The following is a 23243-nucleotide window of genomic DNA, read 5'->3' as shown; positions in this document are numbered from 1 at the left end:
TGGGATTACAGGCTTGAGCCACCGCGCCCGGCCTATGCCCGGCTAATTTTTTGTATTTATAGTAGAGACGAGGTTTCACAGTTAGCCAGGACGGTTTCGATCTCCTGACTTCATGATCCACCCACCTTGGCCTCCCAAAGTGCTGGGATTACAGGCATGAGCCACCGTGCCTGGCCACCCTTGTCTAGGTTTAAGATTTAGAAAATAAGGTCTTCTTGCAGTGGGAGGCCTGATTAGGGTTATGATTCTGCCCTGGGGCATCTGCCACTTCTGACCTGGATGTAAACTTGGCATTTACTATTTACCTCCACACTTGAACAGCTAAGGATGGGCTGAGCACAGAGGCTCACATCTGTAACTCCAGCACTTTGGGAGGCCAAGGCACGAGGATCGCTTGAGGCCAGGAGTTCAAGACCACCCTGGTCAACATAGTGAGACCTTGTCTCTGTAGAAGCACACAAACAAAACCGAGGATGGGTGGGTGGCAGGTAGCAGATCAAACTGGAAAACCATTAATCTGAGAGCTGAAAGGACCCTTAGACCTGCCCCCAGTTATCAGATGAGACTCTGCCTTGAGATCATAGCCTAAGATAATGTATTGAGCTTTTCTAGAGATTTGAAAATAATCAATCCTAAAACCCCCAAGCATACTGCTACTGTTTGCTACTTCATAATGTTTTCTAGTCTGGGTGTGGTGGCACATGCCTGTAATCCAAGCGCTTTGGGAGGTTGAGGCAACTAGATCACGTGAGGTCAGGAGTTCAAGACCAGCCTGGCCAACATGGTGAAACCCTGTCTCTACTGAAAATACACACAATTAGCCAGCCATTGTAGTATGTGCCGGTAATCCCAGCTTCTTGGGAGGCTGAGGCAGGAGAATCATTTGAACCCATGAGACAGAGGTTACAGTGAGCCGAGATTGTGCCATTGCACTCCAGCTTGGGCCACAAGAGTCAAATTCTGTCTCAAAATAATAATGATAATAATAATGTTTTCTACAAGCAAGGGGTTACTTTGTACTGCAAACTGGTGTGAAGGAATCCACCATGTATCAACTTTTGGAATGATGACACTTATTTCTAGTTTTTGGAGGTGGGAATGCTTGTGGATCATCTTCTTTGTTCTTTGTTATATTGATTGATTTTTTTTAATACTAGCATTTTTATAACAATAAAGTCATAAAAATAAGTAACTAAAATAAAGTAAAATAATCTAAAAAGGCCAGGCACGGTGGCTCACGTCTGTAATCCCAGCACGTTGGGAGGCCGAGATGGGTGGATTACCTGAGGTCAGGAGTTTAAGACCAGCCTGGCAAACATGGCGAAACCCCATCTCTACTAAAAATACAAACATCAGCCGGGCGTGGTGGCAGGCTCCTGTAATCCCAGCTACTTGGGAGGTTGAGGCAGGAGAATCACTTGAACCCAGGACAAGGTGCTTGCAGTGAGCTGAAATCATGCCATTGTACTCCAGCCTGGGTAACAACAGCTAAACTCGGTCTCAAAACAAAACAAAACAAAATTTAATATAATTGAGTTGAATATTTAAACTTTTTACTGACATTTCAAATTAGATTATAATTCAATTTAAAAGAGACTCTCATAGAAGCAGATGTACTCAATTATGTTACCTCTATGGTTTCATTTAAGCAATTTGTTTTGTGAAGAGACACAAATCCAACCAGATTTTAACAGTGTATAAATATGTATTTATTAATTTAATTACAATGACAATACTCGCAACTCCCCATTTGAATAAAGGAGAACATCTCATCTCTGTTCTGGGCCACTGTGCACTATAGGTGTGTGGAAATACTGATGCCCTCAGCTGTGTGGCAGTCTCAGTGGGACCTGGAGTGCTGGAAACCCTCGGCAATTCACCTGTAGCCACAAAAGTCTTTGTCCATTTATTCTCACTGCTATAGAAATATTATATTCAGTGGTTGTTATGATGCAAAAGAAAAGAAGGGAAATTTATTAAACCTTTACATATAAGTTATGTTAGTAAATAAAGTCAACTTTCTTCTGGCTTAACTAAAAAACTATACTATACATATTTATGACTTCTGGAAATTTTAAATATTTTGAAGCAAAGCAACTCATTATTGGTAAGACAACCAATTAAAACTGCAGAGTTGTAGAGGTTATGGGTTACATGTATAAGAAAATTTCATAGCAATAATCTTTTAAGACTATGTGAAGAGACTCTACAGTGAAGCAGAAATCAGAAGAGGCTCCTAGACAGAAGAGACTTGCCTTGTCTCAGATGAGACTTTGGACAGCGGACATTTGGGTTAATGCTGAAATGAGTTAAGACTTTGGGGGACTGTTGGGAAGGCATGATAGGTTTTGAAATGTGAGGACATGAGATTTGAAGGGGCCAGGAGCAGAATAATATGGTTTGGCTATGTCCGTACCCACATCTCAACTTGAATTGTATAGCTCAGAATTCCCACGTGTTAGGGGAGGGACCCAGGGAGAGGTAGTTGAATCCCTAGGGTCTCTGAAATTAGAATAGAATTAAGAATACGGTGTATGCTCTCAGTTCACCAATTTATCAAAAGTAGCTTTATGATTCAGGAGGGTATCTGTTCTTTTGCAATTAGAAGAAAAGAAAGAATATTTTATATTTCAACTCTTTGGATTTTCTTCACTAACAGTATTTCCAAGGCTAAGTAAGGGAGTTGCAAGTAGCACCAAGAGAAAAAAGCAGGCTTGAGCAGCTTTTTAAAAATGGTCTTAAAATATGCAAAATGGAGCCAGGTGTGGTGGCTCACTCTTGTGATCCCAGCAATTTGGGAGCCTGAGGTGGGAGGATTGTTTGAGGTCAAAAGTTTTGGGCCGGGCGCGGTGGCTCAAGCCTGTAATCCCAGCACTTTGGGAGGCCGAGACGGGCGGATCACGAGGTCAGGAGATCGAGACCATCCTGGTTAACACGGTGAAACCCCGTCTCTACTAAAAAATACAAAAAACTAGCCGGGCGAGGTGGCGGGCGCCTGTAGTCCCAGCTACTCGGGAGGCTGAGGCAGGAGAATGGTCTAAACCCGGGAGGCGGAGCTTGCAGTGAGCTGAGATCCGGCCACTGCACCCCAGCCTGGGCGACAGAGCAAGACTCTGTCTCAAAAAAAAAAAAAAAAAGTTTTGAGACCAGCCTGGGCAGCATAGCAAGATCCCCATCATTACAAAAAAATATATATATTTTTAAAATTAGCTGGATGTAGCGGTGCATGCCTTAGAGTCCTAGTTTCTTGGGAGACTGAGGTAGGAGGAGCTCTTGAGGCCAGGAGTTCAAGTCTGCAGTGAGCTACGATTGCACCACTGTCCTCAAGCCTGGGCAACAAAGTGAGACCCTGTCTCTCTCCATATATATGTAAGTATATAAATAAATATATATAAATATATATATTTATAAATAAATATATAAATAAATATATATATTTATAAATAAATATGTAAGTAAATATATATTTATAAATAAATATATAAGTAAATATATATTTATAAATAAATACACATAAATAAATATTTACTGATAAATACATATAAATATATATTTATTAATTTTATTATAAATTTATTAATTTTATATTTACTGATAAATACATATAAATATATATTTATTAATATTTATTAAACACATATTTATAAATAAATAAACATATATTATAAACAAATATATATTTATAAATAAACATATATTTATAAACAAATATATGTTTATAAATAAATAAACATATTTATAAATAAATATATAGATAAAGAAATATATATTTATAAATAAATATATAAATATATATTACATAAATATATAAAATACACATATATATACCATGGAAAAGGGAAGGGGCCAAATTATCAAAGACATTATTGAAGAAAAAGAAATATTTGTCCTGCCAAATATCAGAACTTTTATAAAGCTACAGCAATTAAGACAATGTGGTCTTCACTGATTAACTGACTAATGAAAGAGAATAGAGCGCTCCCAAATAAATCTCCACAAATTTTATCTTTGATATGTGATGTAGATCACATGGCAGATCAGCAAGAAAAGAAAGGACTTTTCAATAAATAGAAGAGAAAAATAGGGTTATTGATATAGGAAACAAAATGAAATTATATTTCTACTTTGCTCTATATACAAACATTAAATTCCAGATGGACCAGACTTACAAGTCAGAAAAAAACTTTAAAACTTCTAGTAGAAAATGTAAGTGAATGAGACACAAAAAGCCACTTAACCATTAAAAAAGAATAGACATTTTGACTATCACAAAATTAAGAACTTTTCACATCAAAAAGTGGAAAGATGGGCTGGACATGGTATCTCAAGCCTGTAATCCCAAACACTTGAGGTCAGGAGTTTGAGACCAGGCTGGCCAACATGGTGAAACCCAGTCTCTACTAAAAATACAAGAAATTAGCGGGACATTGGTGGCAGACACCTGTAATCCCAGCTACTTGGGAAGCTGAGGCATGAGAATCATCCGAATCTGGGAGGTCTAGGTTGCAGTGAGCCACTGCACTCCAGCCTGAATGACAGAACGAGGCTCTGTCTCAAAAAAAATTAAAAAATTAAAGTTAAAAATTGAAAAGATAAACTATAAACTAGAGAAAGATATTTGCAGTACCTAAAACCTATGAAAGATAAATATCATATTGATGAAGTATAAGGAGCTCCTATGAATTAATTTTGAAAATAGCAACCCAACAGAAAATTGAGAAAAGACATTAATAGGGATTTCACAAAAGAGAAAGTCCCCAAAACGTAAAAATTTTCTCACCCTCATTAGTAATCAGGAAAATGCACAAGATACTACATATCTATTGTCTCCAACAATATTAAGAAGTTTGAAAATACCAAATGTACTAGTCCCCATTCACACTGCTGATAAAGACATACCTGAGATGGGGAAGAAAAAGAGGCTTAATTGGATTACGGGTTCCATGTGGCTGAGGAGGTCTCAGAGTTATGGTGGTGGATGAACAGCACTTCCTACATGGCAGTGGCAAGAGAATATGAGAAGGAAGCAAAAGAAGCAAAAGACAGAACCCTTGAAAAACCCATCAGACCTTGTGAGACTTATTCACTATCACAAGAATAGCATGGGAATCTCTGGCCCCAGGGATTCAACTACCTTACCCTGGGTCCCTCCTCCAACACGTGGGAATTCTGAGTGATACAACTCAAGTTGAGATGTGGGTAGGGACATGGGCAAACTATATTATTCTGCTCCTGGCCCCTCCAAATCTCATGTCCTCATATTTCAAAACCTATCATGCCTTCCCAACAGTGCCCCAAAGTCTTAACTCATTTCAGCATTAACCCAAATGTCTGCTGTCCAAAGTCTCATCTGAGACAAGGCAATCTCTTCTGCCTGTGAGCCTGTAAAATCCAAAGCAAGCTAGTTACTTCCTGGATACAATGAGGGTACAGGTAATTGAGTACATACAGCTGTTCCAAATGGGAGTAATTGGCCAAAACAAAGGGGTTACAAGCCCCATGCAAGTCAGAAATCCAGCAAGGTAGTCAAATTTTAAAGATCCAAAATGATCTCCTTTCACTCTATGTTTCACATCAAGGTCATGCTGATGAAAGAGGTGGGCTCCTACGGTCTTGGGTTGTTCTGCCCCTGTGGCTTGGCAGGGTATATCCCACCTCCTGGCTGTTTTTATGGGCTGATGGTGAGTGTCTGCAGCTTCTCCAGTCTCACGGTGCAAGCTGTCAGTGAATCTACCATTCTGGGGTCTGGAGGACAGTGACCCTCTTCTGAGAGCTCCACTAGGAAGTGCCCCAGTAGGGACTCTGTGTAGTGGCTCCGACCCCACATTTCCCTTCTGCACAGCCCTAGCAGAGGTTCTCCATCACAGCCGCACCCCTGCAGCAAACTTCACCTTGGACATCCAGGAGTTTTCATACATCCTCTGAAATCTAGGTGGCAGTTTCCAAACATCAATTCTTGACTTCTGTGCACATGCAGGCTCAACACCATGTGGAAGCTGCCAAGACTTGGTGCTTGTACTCTCAAAGCCATGGCCTGAGTTCTATGTTGGCCCCTTTCAGCCAGGCCTGGAGAGGCTGAAATGCACCGCACTAAGGCCCTAGGCTACATACAGCAGAATCAACTTGGGCCCAGCCCAGATAACAATTTTTTCCTCCTAGGCCTCCAGACTCATGATGGGCGGGACTGCTATGACGACCTGTGAAATGTCCTATAGACATTTTCCCCATTGTCTTGGGGATTAACATTCAGCTTCTCGTTACTCATGCAAATTTCTGCAGACAGCTTGAATTTATCCTCAGAAAATGGGATTTTCTTCTCTATCACATTGTCAGGCTGCAAATTTTCCAAACCTGTATGCTCTGCTTCCTTTATAAAACTGAAGGCCTGGCCGGGCGCGGTGGCTCAAGCCTGTAATCCCAGCACTTTGGGAGGCCGAAACGGGCAGATCACGAGGTCAGGAGATCGAGACCATCCTGGCTAACATGGTGAAACCCCGTCTCTACTAAAAAATACAAAAAAAAAAAACTAGCCGGGCGAGGTGGCAGGCGCCTGTAGTCCCAGCTACTCGGGAGGCTGAGGCAGGAGAATGGCGTGAACCCGGGAGGGCGGAGCTTGCAGTGAGCTGAGATCCGGCCACTGCACTCCAGCCTGGGTGACAGAGCGAGACTTCATCTCAAAAAAAAAAAAAAAAAAAAAAAAGAATAAAATAAAACTGAAGGCCTTTAACATCACCCTAGTCACCTCTTGAATGCTTTACTGCTTAGAAATTTCTTCCAGCAGATACTGTAAACCATCTCTCTTAAGTTCAAAGTTTCACAAATCTCTAGGGCAGGGGCAAAGTGCTGCCACTCTCTTTGCTAAAACATAACAAGAGTCACCTTTGCTCCAGTTCCCAAGAAGTTCCTCATCTCCATCTGAGACCACCTTAACCTGGACCTTATTGTTCATAACACTATCAGTATTTTTGTCAAAGCCATTCAACAAGTCTCTAGGAGATTCCAAATTTTCCCACATTTTCCAGTCTTCTTCTGAGCCCTCCAAACTGTTCCAACCTCTGCCTGTTACCAAGTTTCAAAGTCGCTTCCACATTTTGGGGCAACTTTTCAGCAGCACTCCACTCCACTGGTACCAATTTACTGTATTAGTCTGCTTTCACACTGCTGATAAAGACATACCTCAGTCTGAGAACAAAAAGAGGTGTTAAGAAAAATAACTGTAATTGGATTTACAGTCCTGCATGGTGGGGGAGGCCTCGGTCATGGCAGGATGTGAAAGGCACTTCTTACATGGCAGCAGCAAGAGAAAATGAGGAGGAAGCCAAAGTAGAAACCCCTGATAAACCCATCAGACCTCATAAGACTTACTCACTATCACAAGAATACTACAGGAAAGACTGGCCTCCGTGATTCAATTACCTCACCCTGGGTCCCTCCCACAACATGTGGGAATTCTGAGAGATAGAATTCAAGCTGAGATTTGGGTGGGGACACAGCCAAACCATATCACCAAATATGGAGACACTGTGGATCAACAAGATCGTCTCGAACTTATACAGAAGGTGAGAGTTTAAATTAGAACAACCACCTTGGAAAACAATTTAGATTATCTTATAAAGATGAGCACACTCATATGTTATGGCAAAGTAATTCTTCTACCATAGGCCCTGGAGAAACTCTCCTGCACATGTAACAGAAGTAGTAAAAAAAAAAAAAGAAAAGAAAAGAAATGCTCATGTAATACCATCCATAATAGCAACAATCTGGAAATAAGCCAAATGCTCATTAATAAGAAAATGGATAAATTAATGGGAGAATGAGTAAATAAATTATACTCTTAAAAAACTAAATAATATGTCATTTAGGGCAATCATATATATGCAATAAAACAATGGTTTTTTAAAGGAAGGGAATCTTAAACATAAATTCAGGGTTGTAGTTACCCTGGGGCTGAAGGGTGTAAATCAGGAAAAAGGACAGAGGAGGAACAGATGTTAGGATCAGGACCTTAGTTCTTGGTTGTGTTGTGAGTTCACAAGTGATTACCATATAATTCAAATATATTCAAATACATTTACATAGATGTCTAGGCACAGACAAGGATTAAATAGGAGCCAAGCTATGCTATGAGCCAAGGATTGTGATTAATCAAATTTTATGCACTTTAAGCCATTTGAAAAACAGAAAAGCAAAACAGCAAAATAATTTTTAAGAAATTGAATATAGGGTGCTATGTTCTGAATGTGTCCCCCTAAAATTAATCACCAATGTCACAGGATTAGGAATAGGGCCTTTAGGTAGTGATTCAGGCATGAAGGAAGAGTCTCCATAAATGGGTTTAGGGTCCTTACACAAGGACTGGAGGAAGTGGGCTTCCTCTGTTTTGCCCTTCTGCCTTCTGCCATGTGAGGGCACATTGCATCCCCTCCTGAAGATACAGTGCACAAGGTGCCATCTTGGATGTAGAGACCAGGCCCTCACCAGATACCAATCCTACTGGTACCTTGATGTTGGACTTCCAGCCTATGGAACTGTGAGAAATACATTTTTGTTCTTCAGAAATTACCCAGCCTTTGGTATTTTCTTATATAATAACACAAACTCATTAAGGCATAATGCCTCTTGTCATTTTCTTCTACAATTTTCTTTGTTGCCTCTTTACACTGGGTCACTTTATATTTGATGCTTCATAATATCTCTTACTTTTGGTTTTTCACATTTCTGTTCCAAGTGTATTCTTAGATACATGTTTTTCACTATTTGTTAGTATCCAGGTCAGAAAGTCCAGGATACATTATTTTAAGGGTTTAGTTTCTGCAACAATGTAAGTATTAATGCCTCCTGCAAACTAGGTATTTCCTATCCAATTGTAACTGCCATCCAGAAGCAAAGTGGAATTACAGTCTATGAGTGCAGGGTTGATTTTTAAGGTACCCAGGGTGTGGTTCAATGCTGGTTTTTAATCATGCAGATTCATTGATTGCTTGGCACACAACTGTGTCGGTTGCCAGTTATATCTGTATTTATCCATACTGTTACAAGGGGAAGGTACAGACTGTGAAGTTGGACCAGGTATCACACCCAGGTTAATAGCTGGTTAATTAGCTGCTTAACTGTTATGTGTAGTAGCTCAGCTGAAAGGCACTTTTATTATGGGGACTTTCCCTTAGTGCTCTGTGGCGCACAAGAGCATATCTATGTAGAAGCATTTAAGTATTTTGTGCATCAACAGGAAAATTAAAGGAACAAATTCTTATTGTGTCTTTTAGTCCCTGAAGACAAAACCACAGTGACAATAACTAGGTCATGGCATTGTATTCAAAGAGGGTCAGCCTTGGCCTTTGAGAGTGAGTCCCCTTTAACCCACTGTCAAGACTCACTGAGCAGGCCAGGCGCTGTGGCTCATACCTGTAATCCCAGCACTTTGGGAGGCCAAGGCAGGCGGATCACAAGGTCAGGAGATCAAGACCATCCTGGGTAACAAGGTGAAACCCGGTCTCTACTAAAAATACAAAACATTAGCCGGGCATGGTGGCGGGTGCCTCTAGTCCCAGCTACTCAGGAGGCTGAGGCAGGAGAATGGCGTGAACCCGGGAGGCGGAGATTGCAGTGAGGTGAGATTGCACCACTGCACTCCATCCTGGGTGACAGAGTGAGACTCTGTCTCAAAAAAAATAAAAATAAAATAAACAATAAAAACTCACTGAGCAGTTGGGAAAGTTCAGGTGGAACAGGCAGGGAACAGCAAACACGGTGGGGGCGCTCACTGTCATGAGCGGCGATGCCAGATACAGTCAGTAGACCTGTCTTCTACTTGACAGCAGGCAGGTTGATAAACATTTTCTTGGAGAGTTTCTTGATTCTTCCCAGTTGTGGCAGGATGGACTGACTTTGAGGAGCTCAGGAAGGTTGTTAAAGGACACAGAAAAACAAGATGAATTGTACTCCTCAGCAGGCCTAGGTTACAGCAGCATGTCCTTGAAGCCTCAGCCTCTCCTGGGACACAGCATAATGCTCCTAATGATTTGAAATTTGGTGGAGAGTGGGTTGCTAATCCCTGTGTCCAGGGAAAAAAAGGGACATCAATAGCAAAAGGTTATAAAATAAGTGGGCCTAACATCAGCTTATTGCAGGAGGTAGGGATTTAAGATGTAAGAATTTACCTGCATGTGCAAGCTCACATCTGTAATCTCAGCACTTGGGGAGGCCAATGTGAGAGGACGGCTTGAGGCCAGGAGTTTGACATGAGCCAGGCAACATAGTAAGTCCCCATTCGCACAAAAATGTTTTTGAAGAAAAGTAGTTGAGAGTGGGGGCACATGCCTGTACTTCCAGGTACCTGGGAGGCTGAGGCAAGAAAATCGCTTAAGCCTGGGAGATTGAGGCTGCAGTGAGCTATGATCACAATGCACACCAGCCTGTGAGTCAGGAGACCCCAGCTGGTGCCCCGAAACTCCCCCTTCACTGGTAGATGTCGGCTCAAGTAGGTCCTGAGAACAAGAGTCCCGGGGGTCTGCTCCTGGAGGCCCCGAAGCCCCCACTCTCACAACAACCCCTACTATATCCGCGCTCCAGCCGCCAACAGGACTGCCACAGAAGCCCTTGCCCAGGTGTCAATGAACCTGTTTAAAGGGGCCGCAGCGGGAACTGGAAGAGCAAAGGAGTCGGCCTGGGCAATGCGCATGCGCCTGGCGCTACCCTGTTCTCCTGTCACAGTGACTCCAGCGGTTGCCTGAGGACAACTCCGTGAGCCTTAACAAAGCAGGACCCCTCCGAGGCAGTGCCTCAGTGTCGAGGCACCAGCCTGACCAATCCAGGGGGTCGAAAAAACAGTTCGAGGACACCACGCTACACCGAGGGCTGACCAGGATGCCGAAACAGCAGGCAGAGTACAGGGAAAGCAGAGCGGAATCCCAGCCTCAGGCCTCCCGGACGGTGTTCAGGTGAGCCCCCCAAAAACTGTGCCCCTGTGATCTCGAGACAGGTCTGCCTGTGTGCCCGTGGGCTGCTCTCTCACCTAAGGGTCGTGCTCCCCAAGAGCAGAACCCTCAGCCTCAGGGATTGTCTGGGGGTGAGTGTTTCTCTGCCACTGCTGTATGTCTGTGTGCGTGTGTCTCCTCTCCTCTCTCTCTGCCTCTCACTGTCTGTTTCTCTCGCTTTCTTTGTCTCTGTGTGTGTGTGCCTGTGTGCCTGTGTGTTGGGATGAATGTGTGCAGTGCGCTACAAAGCAACTTCTTGCAGGAAGGCCGGTCTTTGGTGAGCCTCTTTCTGTGTCCCGGGCTGGGTCATGTGCCGGTTGTCAATCATTTCCGTGGCAGTTCCACTCTGGCTTTGTGAAGGCCTCGATAATGTGAACAGATGCGTCCATCTCAGAGAAATTGAAATTTCATCCCGATCCTGAGCAGCCTCTTTTCCATGATGAAGATGACCACACACCAGCCAAAAAAAGAAAAGCCTCAAAGAGCACATTGTCCTGCAGGAGGGGAGCAGACCGAGGTGAAAAGAGATGGTTCTATCCCCTCGCGTCTCTTCTCAGAGAAATGAAGACACACCATGAAATAATCTTGAAGAAAAAGCTGAGAACGGGAATCGAAACAGTGCCTGTCAAAGGCACACAAGCCTCTCAGGACAAGTCACCTGATTTGCACCCCTCCACTTATGCCTGAGGCAAGGTTTCCAGGAGTTCTTCAATGGTTTCCATCTGCTCCAGGGGAAGCCAGTGTCACGTGTGGTCACATTGGCGCCACTTCGGAATCGCCCCTGGACCTCTTTACACATCTGTGGAAAGCTGGAAGAGTTTACAGGAGCCCCAGGCCCTCTATAATCGCGGCAGCCCACTGCTCTTTCACAGGACGGAGCCAGAGGGCTCACAGGTCAGTGAACGTCCAGCTGACATCACCCCTTGGAACTCATGTGATTATTCTAGGCTGCAACAAGGCCATGACTGCCTCAGTAGATGTGCTCAGCCCATCCATTCTCACTCGGAGGGTTCCAGAATCGGATCTGATGGGGTGTCATGAGATGACCACAGCAGACGCCTTGAAACTACAGCTCCCACGGTGGAAATCGGCTCAAGGACATCCTGAAGACAGGACCCCTGGAGGTTTGATCCTCGGAGGCCGCACGCAGCCAAATCTCCACGCGGCCCCCTACTGAACCCCGGATGCAGCCTCTGGCAAGATGGCAGCAGGAGAGACCCTGGCGTCCAGAGCTCAAGGTCGTTTACAGGAGTTGCAGCCAGACTGCCTGCAGCAGAGCGAGAGGGGGCGGGGGGGGCCAGCCAATGGGCATGCGCGAGTGGACAGCAGGTGCCCGCGTCACAGTGGTTCCCACGGTTGTCAGAGAAACCGCTCCCGGAGGCCTGGCAAACAGGAGCCCTCTGTGGCAGTGCTTGGCTGGCGGGTCTCCGAGGCTTCAGCCTGACCTCTCCACGGGGTGGACAGGACGTTCTCCGGATGCCAGGAGTCGTGGCAAATAGCTGACCAGGACGTTGAAAGCACAGGCGGGGTCCGGGGGAAGCAGCACCGCATCCCAGCCTCAGGTCCGCCCGGACGCTGTTCGGGTGAGTCTCCCCAGAAGTCGTGCCCCGTGATCTCGAGGACGGGTGGGCCTGCAGGCCCGTGGGCTGCTCTCTCAACCGAAGGTCGTTCTGATCGAGAGCCGAACCCCCTAGCGTCAGCGGCTGCCTGGGGGTGTTTGTTTCCGCGCCACGGCTGTAGGACTCTCTCTGTGTGTGTATGTGTTTGTGTGTCTCCCATTTTCGCTTCTCTGCCTGTCTCTCACGCTCTGTGAGTTCCTTGCCCTCTCTCTGTCGGCTGGTGTGTGTCTGTGTGTGTGTGTGTGTGTGTGTGTGTGTGCGCGCGTGTGTGAGAGAGAGACATTGTGTGTTTGGAGGAAAGTGCCCTGTGCGCCCAAAAGCGATTTCTTGCCTGTCGCCTGTCTTTGGTGAGCCTCCCTCCGCGTCTGTGCCTGGGTCATGTGTCCGCTCGTCAAGCGTTTTCGCGGCGGTTCCACTTTGGGTTTGTGAAGGCCTGGACCACGTGAGGAGATGCGTGACTCCCGGAGCAGTTGAAATCTCATCCCCATCCGGTGCGGCCTCTTTTCATTGATCAAGAGAAACACACTGCAGCCGCGGACAACAGCCGCAGGGAGCTCATCCTCCTGCAGGAGAGCAGGAGGCCCCCATCACAGGAGAGGCTTGTATCTTTTCAGGGCTCCTCTGTGAGAAAAGAAGCCACACCACCACACAGGCTGAAAGAGGAAGCCAGGAATGGGAGATGGCCACAATCCCAGTCACTGGAACGCTGGCCTCACTGGACAAGCCACCCGTTTGGCACCCCTCTCCTTCAGCCCGTGGCAGTGGCACGGTGCTGTACCCGGCCTGGGCTCTGGCCTCTGCTCCGTCCTCCCTCTGGCTGTGTATCCCCTGTTTCTCCGGGGCTTACGTGCTTCCTGGTCTGGCTGGATGTCTTCCAGAAGGATCACTTCCCAGTCCATCAGGGAGACACGTCCTGGAGATCCCTGTCATGATTGTTTCTCTCTGCAAACCTGCTTGGGTTTGCCCCGATTTCCAGCGGGGGAGGGGGAGCTTCAGGGCCCCTGCTGGGGACTCAGGACTCCGCTTGGGATCCGATAATGGACACTCCGGGTGAGAAAGCATGGGCTGAGCACATCTCCTGAGGCAGGCAGGGTCTCGCTGCAGCCCACAATCATCCCACAGGCCTCAAGGCCTGCTGTCCACTGAAAGTTCACGGCCGCATCTGAGCCCTCTGCCTCCCTCCTCCTTTGAAAGACAGGTCCTTGTCTTCTGGGACAGGTGCTGTCGCATTTCCTCTGCACACCCAGTCTCATTCCTGAGAAGGAGACTCCCCTCTGCTCCTGGGTGGACTGGCCCCCTGAAACTTTTGGCCCGCTGCTAGATCCCAGGCGTTCTTTGATTTTCCCTGGCATTCACGGAAAGGTCACCTGTGCCCCCCTTCCACCGGGCACATGCCTGGACACCATTGTTTCCTTCGCCATCGCCCCGTGGGCCCTCAGTGACACACGTTCACAGTATCTGCTCTAGGCTGCGCCAGTGCCACGCGTTGGCTCCACCTGGGATTGGCCCCTGGACCTGTTGACACGTGTCCTGGGAAGCGGGATCAGCCTGAAGGAGCCCCAGGCCCTTGAGAATCACGGCAGGTCACCGCTCTTTGAAAGGAGGGAGGCAGAGGGCTCACGGGTCAGTGACCTTTCAGCTGACTCCACGCCTTGAGGCCCATGGGATGATTGTGGGCTGCAGCCAGGCCCTGCCTGCCTCAGTCGATGTGCTCAGCCCATCCATTCTCACTCGGAGGGGTCCAGAATGGGATCTGATGGGGGGTCGAGAGATGACCCCAGCAGGCGCCCTGAAGCTGCCGCTCCCCCGGTGGAAATCGGCTCAAGGAGGTCCTGAAGACGGGACCCCTGGGGGTTTGATCCTGGGAGGCCACCCGCGGCCGCCTCTCCCACGCGGCTCCCTACTGAACCCCGGATGCAGCCGCTGGCAAGGCGGCAGCAGGAGAGCCCCTGGAGCCCAGCGGTCACCGTCCTTTAAAGGGGACGCAGCCTGACTGCCGGCAGCGGAGCGCGGGGCGGCCCAGCCAATGCGCATGCGCGAGTGGCGAGCGGGTGCCCGCGTCACAGTGGTTCCCACGGTTGTCAGAGAAACGGCTCCCTGAGGCCTGGCAAACAGGAGCCCTCCGTGGCAGTGCTTGGCTGGCGGGGCTCCGGGGCTCCAGCCTGACCTCCCCACGGGGTGGACAGGACGTTCTCCGGATGCCAGGAGTCGTGGCAAAGGGCTGACCAGGACGTTGAAAGCACAGGCGGGGTCCGGGGGAAGCAGCGCCGCATCCCAGCCTCAGGCCCGCCCGGACGCTGTTCGGGTGAGTCTCCCCAGAAGTCGTGCCCCCATGATCTCGAGGACGGGTGGGCCTGCAGGCCCGTGGGCTGCTCTCTCAACCGAAGGTCGTTTTGGTCGAGAGCCGAACCCCCTAGCGTCAGCGGCTGCCTGGGGGTGTTTGTTTCCGCGCCACGGCTGTAGGACTCTCTCTGTGTGTGTATGTGTTTGTGTGTCTCCCATTTTCGCTTCTCTGCCTGTCTCTCACGCTCTGTGAGTTCCTTGCCCTCTCTCTGTCGGCTGGTGTGTGTCTGTGTGTGTGTGTGTGTGTGTGTGTGTGTGTGTGTGTGTGTGAGAGAGAGATTGTGTGTTTGGAGGAAAGTGCCCTGTGCGCCCAAAAGCGATTTCTTGCCTGTCGCCTGTCTTTGGTGAGCCTCCCTCCGCGTCTGTGCCTGGGTCATGTGTCCGCTCGTCAAGCGTTTTCGCGGCGGTTCCACTTTGGGTTTGTGAAGGCCTGGACCACGTGAGGAGATGCGTGACTCCCGGAGCAGTTGAAATCTCATCCCCATCCGGTGCGGCCTCTTTTCATTGATCAAGAGAAACACACTGCAGCCGCGGACAAAAGCCGCAGGGAGCTCATCCTCCTGCAGGAGAGCAGGAGGCCCCCATCACAGGAGAGGCTTGTATCTTTTCAGGGCTCCTCTGTGAGAAAAGAAGCCACACCACCACACAGGCTGAAAGAGGAAGCCAGGAATGGGAGATGGCCACAATCCCAGTCACTGGAACGCTGGCCTCACTGGACAAGCCACCCGTTTGGCACCCCTCTCCTTCAGCCCGTGGCAGTGGCACGGTGCTGTACCCGGCCTGGGCTCTGGCCTCTGCTCCGTCCTCCCTCTGGCTGTGTATCCCCTGTTTCTCCGGGGCTTACGTGCTTCCTGGTCTGGCTGGATGTCTTCCAGAAGGATCACTTCCCAGTCCATCAGGGAGACACGTCCTGGAGATCCCTGTCATGATTGTTTCTCTCTGCAAACCTGCTTGGGTTTGCCCCGATTTCCAGCGGGGGAGGGGGAGCTTCAGGGCCCCTGCTGGGGACTCAGGACTCCGCTTGGGATCCGATAATGGACACTCCGGGTGAGAAAGCATGGGCTGAGCACATCTCCTGAGGCAGGCAGGGTCTCGCTGCAGCCCACAATCATCCCACAGGCCTCAAGGCCTGCTGTCCACTGAAAGTTCACGGCCGCATCTGAGCCCTCTGCCTCCCTCCTCCTTTGAAAGACAGGTCCTTGTCTTCTGGGACAGGTGCTGTCGCATTTCCTCTGCACACCCAGTCTCATTCCTGAGAAGGAGACTCCCCTCTGCTCCTGGGTGGACTGGCCCCCTGAAACTTTTGGCCCGCTGCTAGATCCCAGGCGTTCTTTGATTTTCCCTGGCATTCACGGAAAGGTCACCTGTGCCCCCCTTCCACCGGGCACATGCCTGGACACCATTGTTTCCTTCGCCATCGCCCCGTGGGCCCTCAGTGACACACGTTCACAGTATCTGCTCTAGGCTGCGCCAGTGCCACGCGTTGGCTCCACCTGGGATTGGCCCCTGGACCTGTTGACACGTGTCCTGGGAAGCGGGATCAGCCTGAAGGAGCCCCAGGCCCTTGAGAATCACGGCAGGTCACCGCTCTTTGAAAGGAGGGAGGCAGAGGGCTCACGGGTCAGTGACCTTTCAGCTGACTCCACGCCTTGAGGCCCATGGGATGATTGTGGGCTGCAGCCAGGCCCTGCCTGCCTCAGTCGATGTGCTCAGCCCATCCATTCTCACTCGGAGGGGTCCAGAATGGGATCTGATGGGGGGTCGAGAGATGACCCCAGCAGGCGCCCTGAAGCTGCCGCTCCCCCGGTGGAAATCGGCTCAAGGAGGTCCTGAAGACGGGACCCCTGGGGGTTTGATCCTGGGAGGCCACCCGCGGCCGCCTCTCCCACGCGGCTCCCTACTGAACCCCGGATGCAGCCGCTGGCAAGGCGGCAGCAGGAGAGCCCCTGGAGCCCAGCGGTCACCGTCCTTTAAAGGGGACGCAGCCTGACTGCCGGCAGCGGAGCGCGGGGCGGCCCAGCCAATGCGCATGCGCGAGTGGCGAGCGGGTGCCCGCGTCACAGTGGTTCCCACGGTTGTCAGAGAAACGGCTCCCTGAGGCCTGGCAAACAGGAGCCCTCCGTGGCAGTGCTTGGCTGGCGGGGCTCCGGGGCTCCAGCCTGACCTCCCCACGGGGTGGACAGGACGTTCTCCGGATGCCAGGAGTCGTGGCAAAGGGCTGACCAGGACGTTGAAAGCACAGGCGGGGTCCGGGGGAAGCAGCGCCGCATCCCAGCCTCAGGCCCGCCCGGACGCTGTTCGGGTGAGTCTCCCCAGAAGTCGTGCCCCCATGATCTCGAGGACGGGTGGGCCTGCAGGCCCGTGGGCTGCTCTCTCAACCGAAGGTCGTTTTGGTCGAGAGCCGAACCCCCTAGCGTCAGCGGCTGCCTGGGGGTGTTTGTTTCCGCGCCACGGCTGTAGGACTCTCTCTGTGTGTGTATGTGTTTGTGTGTCTCCCATTTTCGCTTCTCTGCCTGTCTCTCACGCTCTGTGAGTTCCTTGCCCTCTCTCTGTCGGCTGGTGTGTGTCTGTGTGTGTGTGTGTGTGTGTGTGTGTGTGTGTGTGTGTGTGAGAGAGAGATTGTGTGTTTGGAGGAAAGTGCCCTGTGCGCCCAAAAGCGATTTCTTGCCTGTCGCCTGTCTTTGGTGAGCCTCCCTCCGCGTCTGTGCCTGGGTCATGTGTCCGCTCGTCAAGCGTTTTCGCGGCGGTTCCACTTTGGGTTTGTGAAGGCCTGGACCACGTGAGGAGATGCGTGACTCCCGGAGCAGTTGAAATCTCATCCCCATCCGGTGCGGCCTCTTTTCATTGATCAAGAGAAACACACTGCAGCCGCGGACAAAAGCCGCAGGGAGCTCATCCTCCTGCAGGAGAGCAGGAGGCCCCCATCACAGGAGAGGCTTGTATCTTTTCAGGGCTCCTCTGTGAGAAAAGAAGCCACACCACCACACAGGCTGAAAGAGGAAGCCAGGAATGGGAGATGGCCACAATCCCAGTCACTGGAACGCTGGCCTCACTGGACAAGCCACCCGTTTGGCACCCCTCTCCTTCAGCCCGTGGCAGTGGCACGGTGCTGTACCCGGCCTGGGCTCTGGCCTCTGCTCCGTCCTCCCTCTGGCTGTGTATCCCCTGTTTCTCCGGGGCTTACGTGCTTCCTGGTCTGGCTGGATGTCTTCCAGAAGGATCACTTCCCAGTCCATCAGGGAGACACGTCCTGGAGATCCCTGTCATGATTGTTTCTCTCTGCAAACCTGCTTGGGTTTGCCCCGATTTCCAGCGGGGGAGGGGGAGCTTCAGGGCCCCTGCTGGGGACTCAGGACTCCGCTTGGGATCCGATAATGGACACTCCGGGTGAGAAAGCATGGGCTGAGCACATCTCCTGAGGCAGGCAGGGTCTCGCTGCAGCCCACAATCATCCCACAGGCCTCAAGGCCTGCTGTCCACTGAAAGTTCACGGCCGCATCTGAGCCCTCTGCCTCCCTCCTCCTTTGAAAGACAGGTCCTTGTCTTCTGGGACAGGTGCTGTCGCATTTCCTCTGCACACCCAGTCTCATTCCTGAGAAGGAGACTCCCCTCTGCTCCTGGGTGGACTGGCCCCCTGAAACTTTTGGCCCGCTGCTAGATCCCAGGCGTTCTTTGATTTTCCCTGGCATTCATGGAAAGGTCACCTGTGCCCCCCTTCCACCGGGCACATGCCTGGACACCATTGTTTCCTTCGCCATCGCCCCGTGGGCCCTCAGTGACACACGTTCACAGCATCTGCTCTAGGCTACGCCAGTGCCACGCGTTGGCTCCACCTGGGATTGGCCCCTGGACCTGTTGACACGTGTCCTGGGAAGCGGGATCAGCCTGAAGGAGCCCCAGGCCCTTGAGAATCACGGCAGGTCACCGCTCTTTGAAAGGAGGGAGGCAGAGGGCTCACGGGTCAGTGACCTTTCAGCTGACTTCACGCCTTGAGGCCCATGGGATGATTGTGGGCTGCAGCCAGGCCCTGCCTGCCTCAGTCGATGTGCTCAGCCCATCCATTCTCACTCGGAGGGGTCCAGAATGGGATCTGATGGGGGGTCGAGAGATGACCCCAGCAGGCGCCCTGAAGCTGCCGCTCCCCCGGTGGAAATCGGCTCAAGGAGGTCCTGAAGACGGGACCCCTGGGGGTTTGATCCTGGGAGGCCGCCCGCGGCCGCCTCTCCCACGCGGCCCCCTACTGAACCCCGGATGCAGCCGCTGGCAAGGCGGCAGCAGGAGAGCCCCTGGAGCCCAGCGGTCACCGTCCTTTAAAGGGGACGCAGCCTGACTGCCGGCAGCGGAGCGCGGGGCGGCCCAGCCAATGCGCATGCGCGAGTGGCGAGCGGGTGCCCGCGTCACAGTGGTTCCCACGGTTGTCAGAGAAACGGCTCCCTGAGGCCTGGCAAACAGGAGCCCTCCGTGGCAGTGCTTGGCTGGCGGGGCTCCGGGGCTCCAGCCTGACCTCCCCACGGGGTGGACAGGACGTTCTCCGGATGCCAGGAGTCGTGGCAAAGGGCTGACCAGGACGTTGAAAGCACAGGCGGGGTGCGGGGGAAGCAGCGCCGCATCCCAGCCTCAGGCCCGCCCGGACGCTGTTCGGGTGAGTCTCCCCAGAAGTCGTGCCCCCATGATCTCGAGGACGGGTGGGCCTGCAGGCCCGTGGGCTGCTCTCTCAACCGAAGGTCGTTTTGGTCGAGAGCCGAACCCCCTAGCGTCAGCGGCTGCCTGGGGGTGTTTGTTTCCGCGCCACGGCTGTAGGACTCTCTCTGTGTGTGTATGTGTTTGTGTGTCTCCCATTTTCGCTTCTCTGCCTGTCTCTCACGCTCTGTGAGTTCCTTGCCCTCTCTCTGTCGGCTGGTGTATGTCTGTGTGTGTGTGTGTGTGTGTGTGTGTGAGAGAGATTGTGTGTTTGGAGGAAAGTGCCCTGTGCGCCCAAAAGCGATTTCTTGCCTGTCGCCTGTCTTTGGTGAGCCTCCCTCCGCGTCTGTGCCTGGGTCATGTGTCCGCTCGTCAAGCGTTTTCGCGGCGGTTCCACTTTGGGTTTGTGAAGGCCTGGACCACGTGAGGAGATGCGTGACTCCCGGAGCAGTTGAAATCTCATCCCCATCCGGTGCGGCCTCTTTTCATTGATCAAGAGAAACACACTGCAGCCGCGGACAACAGCCGCAGGGAGCTCATCCTCCTGCAGGAGAGCAGGAGGCCCCCATCACAGGAGAGGCTTGTATCTTTTCAGGGCTCCTCTGTGAGAAAAGAAGCCACACCACCACACAGGCTGAAAGAGGAAGCCAGGAATGGGAGATGGCCACAATCCCAGTCACTGGAACGCTGGCCTCACTGGACAAGCCACCCGTTTGGCACCCCTCTCCTTCAGCCCGTGGCAGTGGCACGGTGCTGTACCCGGCCTGGGCTCTGGCCTCTGCTCCGTCCTCCCTCTGGCTGTGTACCCCCTGTTTCTCCGGGGCTTACGTGCTTCCTGGTCTGGCTGGATGTCTTCCAGAAGGATCACTTCCCAGTCCATCAGGGAGACACGTCCTGGAGATCCCTGTCATGATTGTTTCTCTCTGCAAACCTGCTTGGGTTTGCCCCGATTTCCAGCGGGGGAGGGGGAGCTTCAGGGCCCCTGCTGGGGACTCAGGACTCCGCTTGGGATCCGATAATGGACACTCCGGGTGAGAAAGCATGGGCTGAGCACATCTCCTGAGGCAGGCAGGGTCTCGCTGCAGCCCACAATCATCCCACAGGCCTCAAGGCCTGCTGTCCACTGAAAGTTCACGGCCGCATCTGAGCCCTCTGCCTCCCTCCTCCTTTGAAAGACAGGTCCTTGTCTTCTGGGACAGGTGCTGTCGCATTTCCTCTGCACACCCAGTCTCATTCCTGAGAAGGAGACTCCCCTCTGCTCCTGGGTGGACTGGCCCCCTGAAACTTTTGGCCCGCTGCTAGATCCCAGGCGTTCTTTGATTTTCCCTGGCATTCATGGAAAGGTCACCTGTGCCCCCCTTCCACCGGGCACATGCCTGGACACCATTGTTTCCTTCGCCATCGCCCCGTGGGCCCTCAGTGACACACGTTCACACCATCTGCTCTAGGCTACGCCAGTGCCACGCGTTGGCTCCACCTGGGATTGGCCCCTGGACCTGTTGACACGTGTCCTGGGAAGCGGGATCAGCCTGAAGGAGCCCCAGGCCCTTGAGAATCACGGCAGGTCACCGCTCTTTGAAAGGAGGGAGGCAGAGGGCTCACGGGTCAGTGACCTTTCAGCTGACTTCACGCCTTGAGGCCCATGGGATGATTGTGGGCTGCAGCCAGGCCCTGCCTGCCTCAGTCCATGTGCTCAGCCCATCCATTCTCACTCGGAGGGGTCCAGAATGGGATCTGATGGGGGGTCGAGAGATGACCCCAGCAGGCGCCCTGAAGCTGCCGCTCCCCCGGTGGAAATCGGCTCAAGGAGGTCCTGAAGACGGGACCCCTGGGGGTTTGATCCTGGGAGGCCGCCCGCGGCCACCTCTCCCACGCGGCCCCCTACTGAACCCCGGATGCAGCCGCTGGCAAGGCGGCAGCAGGAGAGCCCCTGGAGCCCAGCGGTCACCGTCCTTTAAAGGGGACGCAGCCTGACTGCCGGCAGCGGAGCGCGGGGCGGCCCAGCCAATGCGCATGCGCGAGTGGCGAGCGGGTGCCCGCGTCACAGTGGTTCCCACGGTTGTCAGAGAAACGGCTCCCTGAGGCCTGGCAAACAGGAGCCCTCCGTGGCAGTGCTTGGCTGGCGGGGCTCCGGGGCTCCAGCCTGACCTCCCCACGGGGTGGACAGGACGTTCTCCGGATGCCAGGAGTCGTGGCAAAGGGCTGACCAGGACGTTGAAAGCACAGGCGGGGTCCGGGGGAAGCAGCGCCGCATCCCAGCCTCAGGCCCGCCCGGACGCTGTTCGGGTGAGTCTCCCCAGAAGTCGTGCCCCCGTGATCTCGAGGACGGGTGGGCCTGCAGGCCCGTGGGCTGCTCTCTCAACCGAAGGTCGTTCTGGTCGAGAGCCGAACCCCCTAGCGTCAGCGGCTGCCTGGGGGTGTTTGTTTCCACGCCACGGCTGTAGGACTCTCTCTGTGTGTGTATGTGTTTGTGTGTCTCCCATTTTCGCTTCTCTGCCTGTCTCTCACGCTCTGTGAGTTCCTTGCCCTCTCTCTGTCGGCTGGTGTGTGTCTGTGTGTGTGTGTGTGTGTGTGTGTGTGTGTGTTTGTGTGAGAGAGAGATTGTGTGTTTGGAGGAAAGTGCCCTGTGCGCCCAAAAGCGATTTCTTGCCTGTCGCCTGTCTTTGGTGAGCCTCCCTCCGCGTCTGTGCCTGGGTCATGTGTCCGCTCGTCAAGCGTTTTCGCGGCGGTTCCACTTTGGGTTTGTGAAGGCCTGGACCACGTGAGGAGATGCGTGACTCCCGGAGCAGTTGAAATCTCATCCCCATCCGGTGCGGCCTCTTTTCATTGATCAAGAGAAACACACTGCAGCCGCGGACAAAAGCCGCAGGGAGCTCATCCTCCTGCAGGAGAGCAGGAGGCCCCCATCACAGGAGAGGCTTGTATCTTTTCAGGGCTCCTCTGTGAGAAAAGAAGCCACACCACCACACAGGCTGAAAGAGGAAGCCAGGAATGGGAGATGGCCACAATCCCAGTCACTGGAACGCTGGCCTCACTGGACAAGCCACCCGTTTGGCACCCCTCTCCTTCAGCCCGTGGCAGTGGCACGGTGCTGTACCCGGCCTGGGCTCTGGCCTCTGCTCCGTCCTCCCTCTGGCTGTGTACCCCCTGTTTCTCCGGGGCTTACGTGCTTCCTGGTCTGGCTGGATGTCTTCCAGAAGGATCACTTCCCAGTCCATCAGGGAGACACGTCCTGGAGATCCCTGTCATGATTGTTTCTCTCTGCAAACCTGCTTGGGTTTGCCCCGATTTCCAGCGGGGGAGGGGGAGCTTCAGGGCCCCTGCTGGGGACTCAGGACTCCGCTTGGGATCCGATAATGGACACTCCGGGTGAGAAAGCATGGGCTGAGCACATCTCCTGAGGCAGGCAGGGTCTCGCTGCAGCCCACAATCATCCCACAGGCCTCAAGGCCTGCTGTCCACTGAAAGTTCACGGCCGCATCTGAGCCCTCTGCCTCCCTCCTCCTTTGAAAGACAGGTCCTTGTCTTCTGGGACAGGTGCTGTCGCATTTCCTCTGCACACCCAGTCTCATTCCTGAGAAGGAGACTCCCCTCTGCTCCTGGGTGGACTGGCCCCCTGAAACTT

This window comes from Macaca nemestrina, unplaced genomic scaffold, assembly GCF_043159975.1.
Source record: "Macaca nemestrina isolate mMacNem1 unplaced genomic scaffold, mMacNem.hap1 Scaffold_45, whole genome shotgun sequence".
In the NCBI taxonomy this organism is placed as follows: domain Eukaryota; kingdom Metazoa; phylum Chordata; class Mammalia; order Primates; family Cercopithecidae; genus Macaca; species Macaca nemestrina.
The sequence above is the reverse complement of the archived record's forward strand: the minus strand, read 5'-3'. Positions refer to the sequence as shown.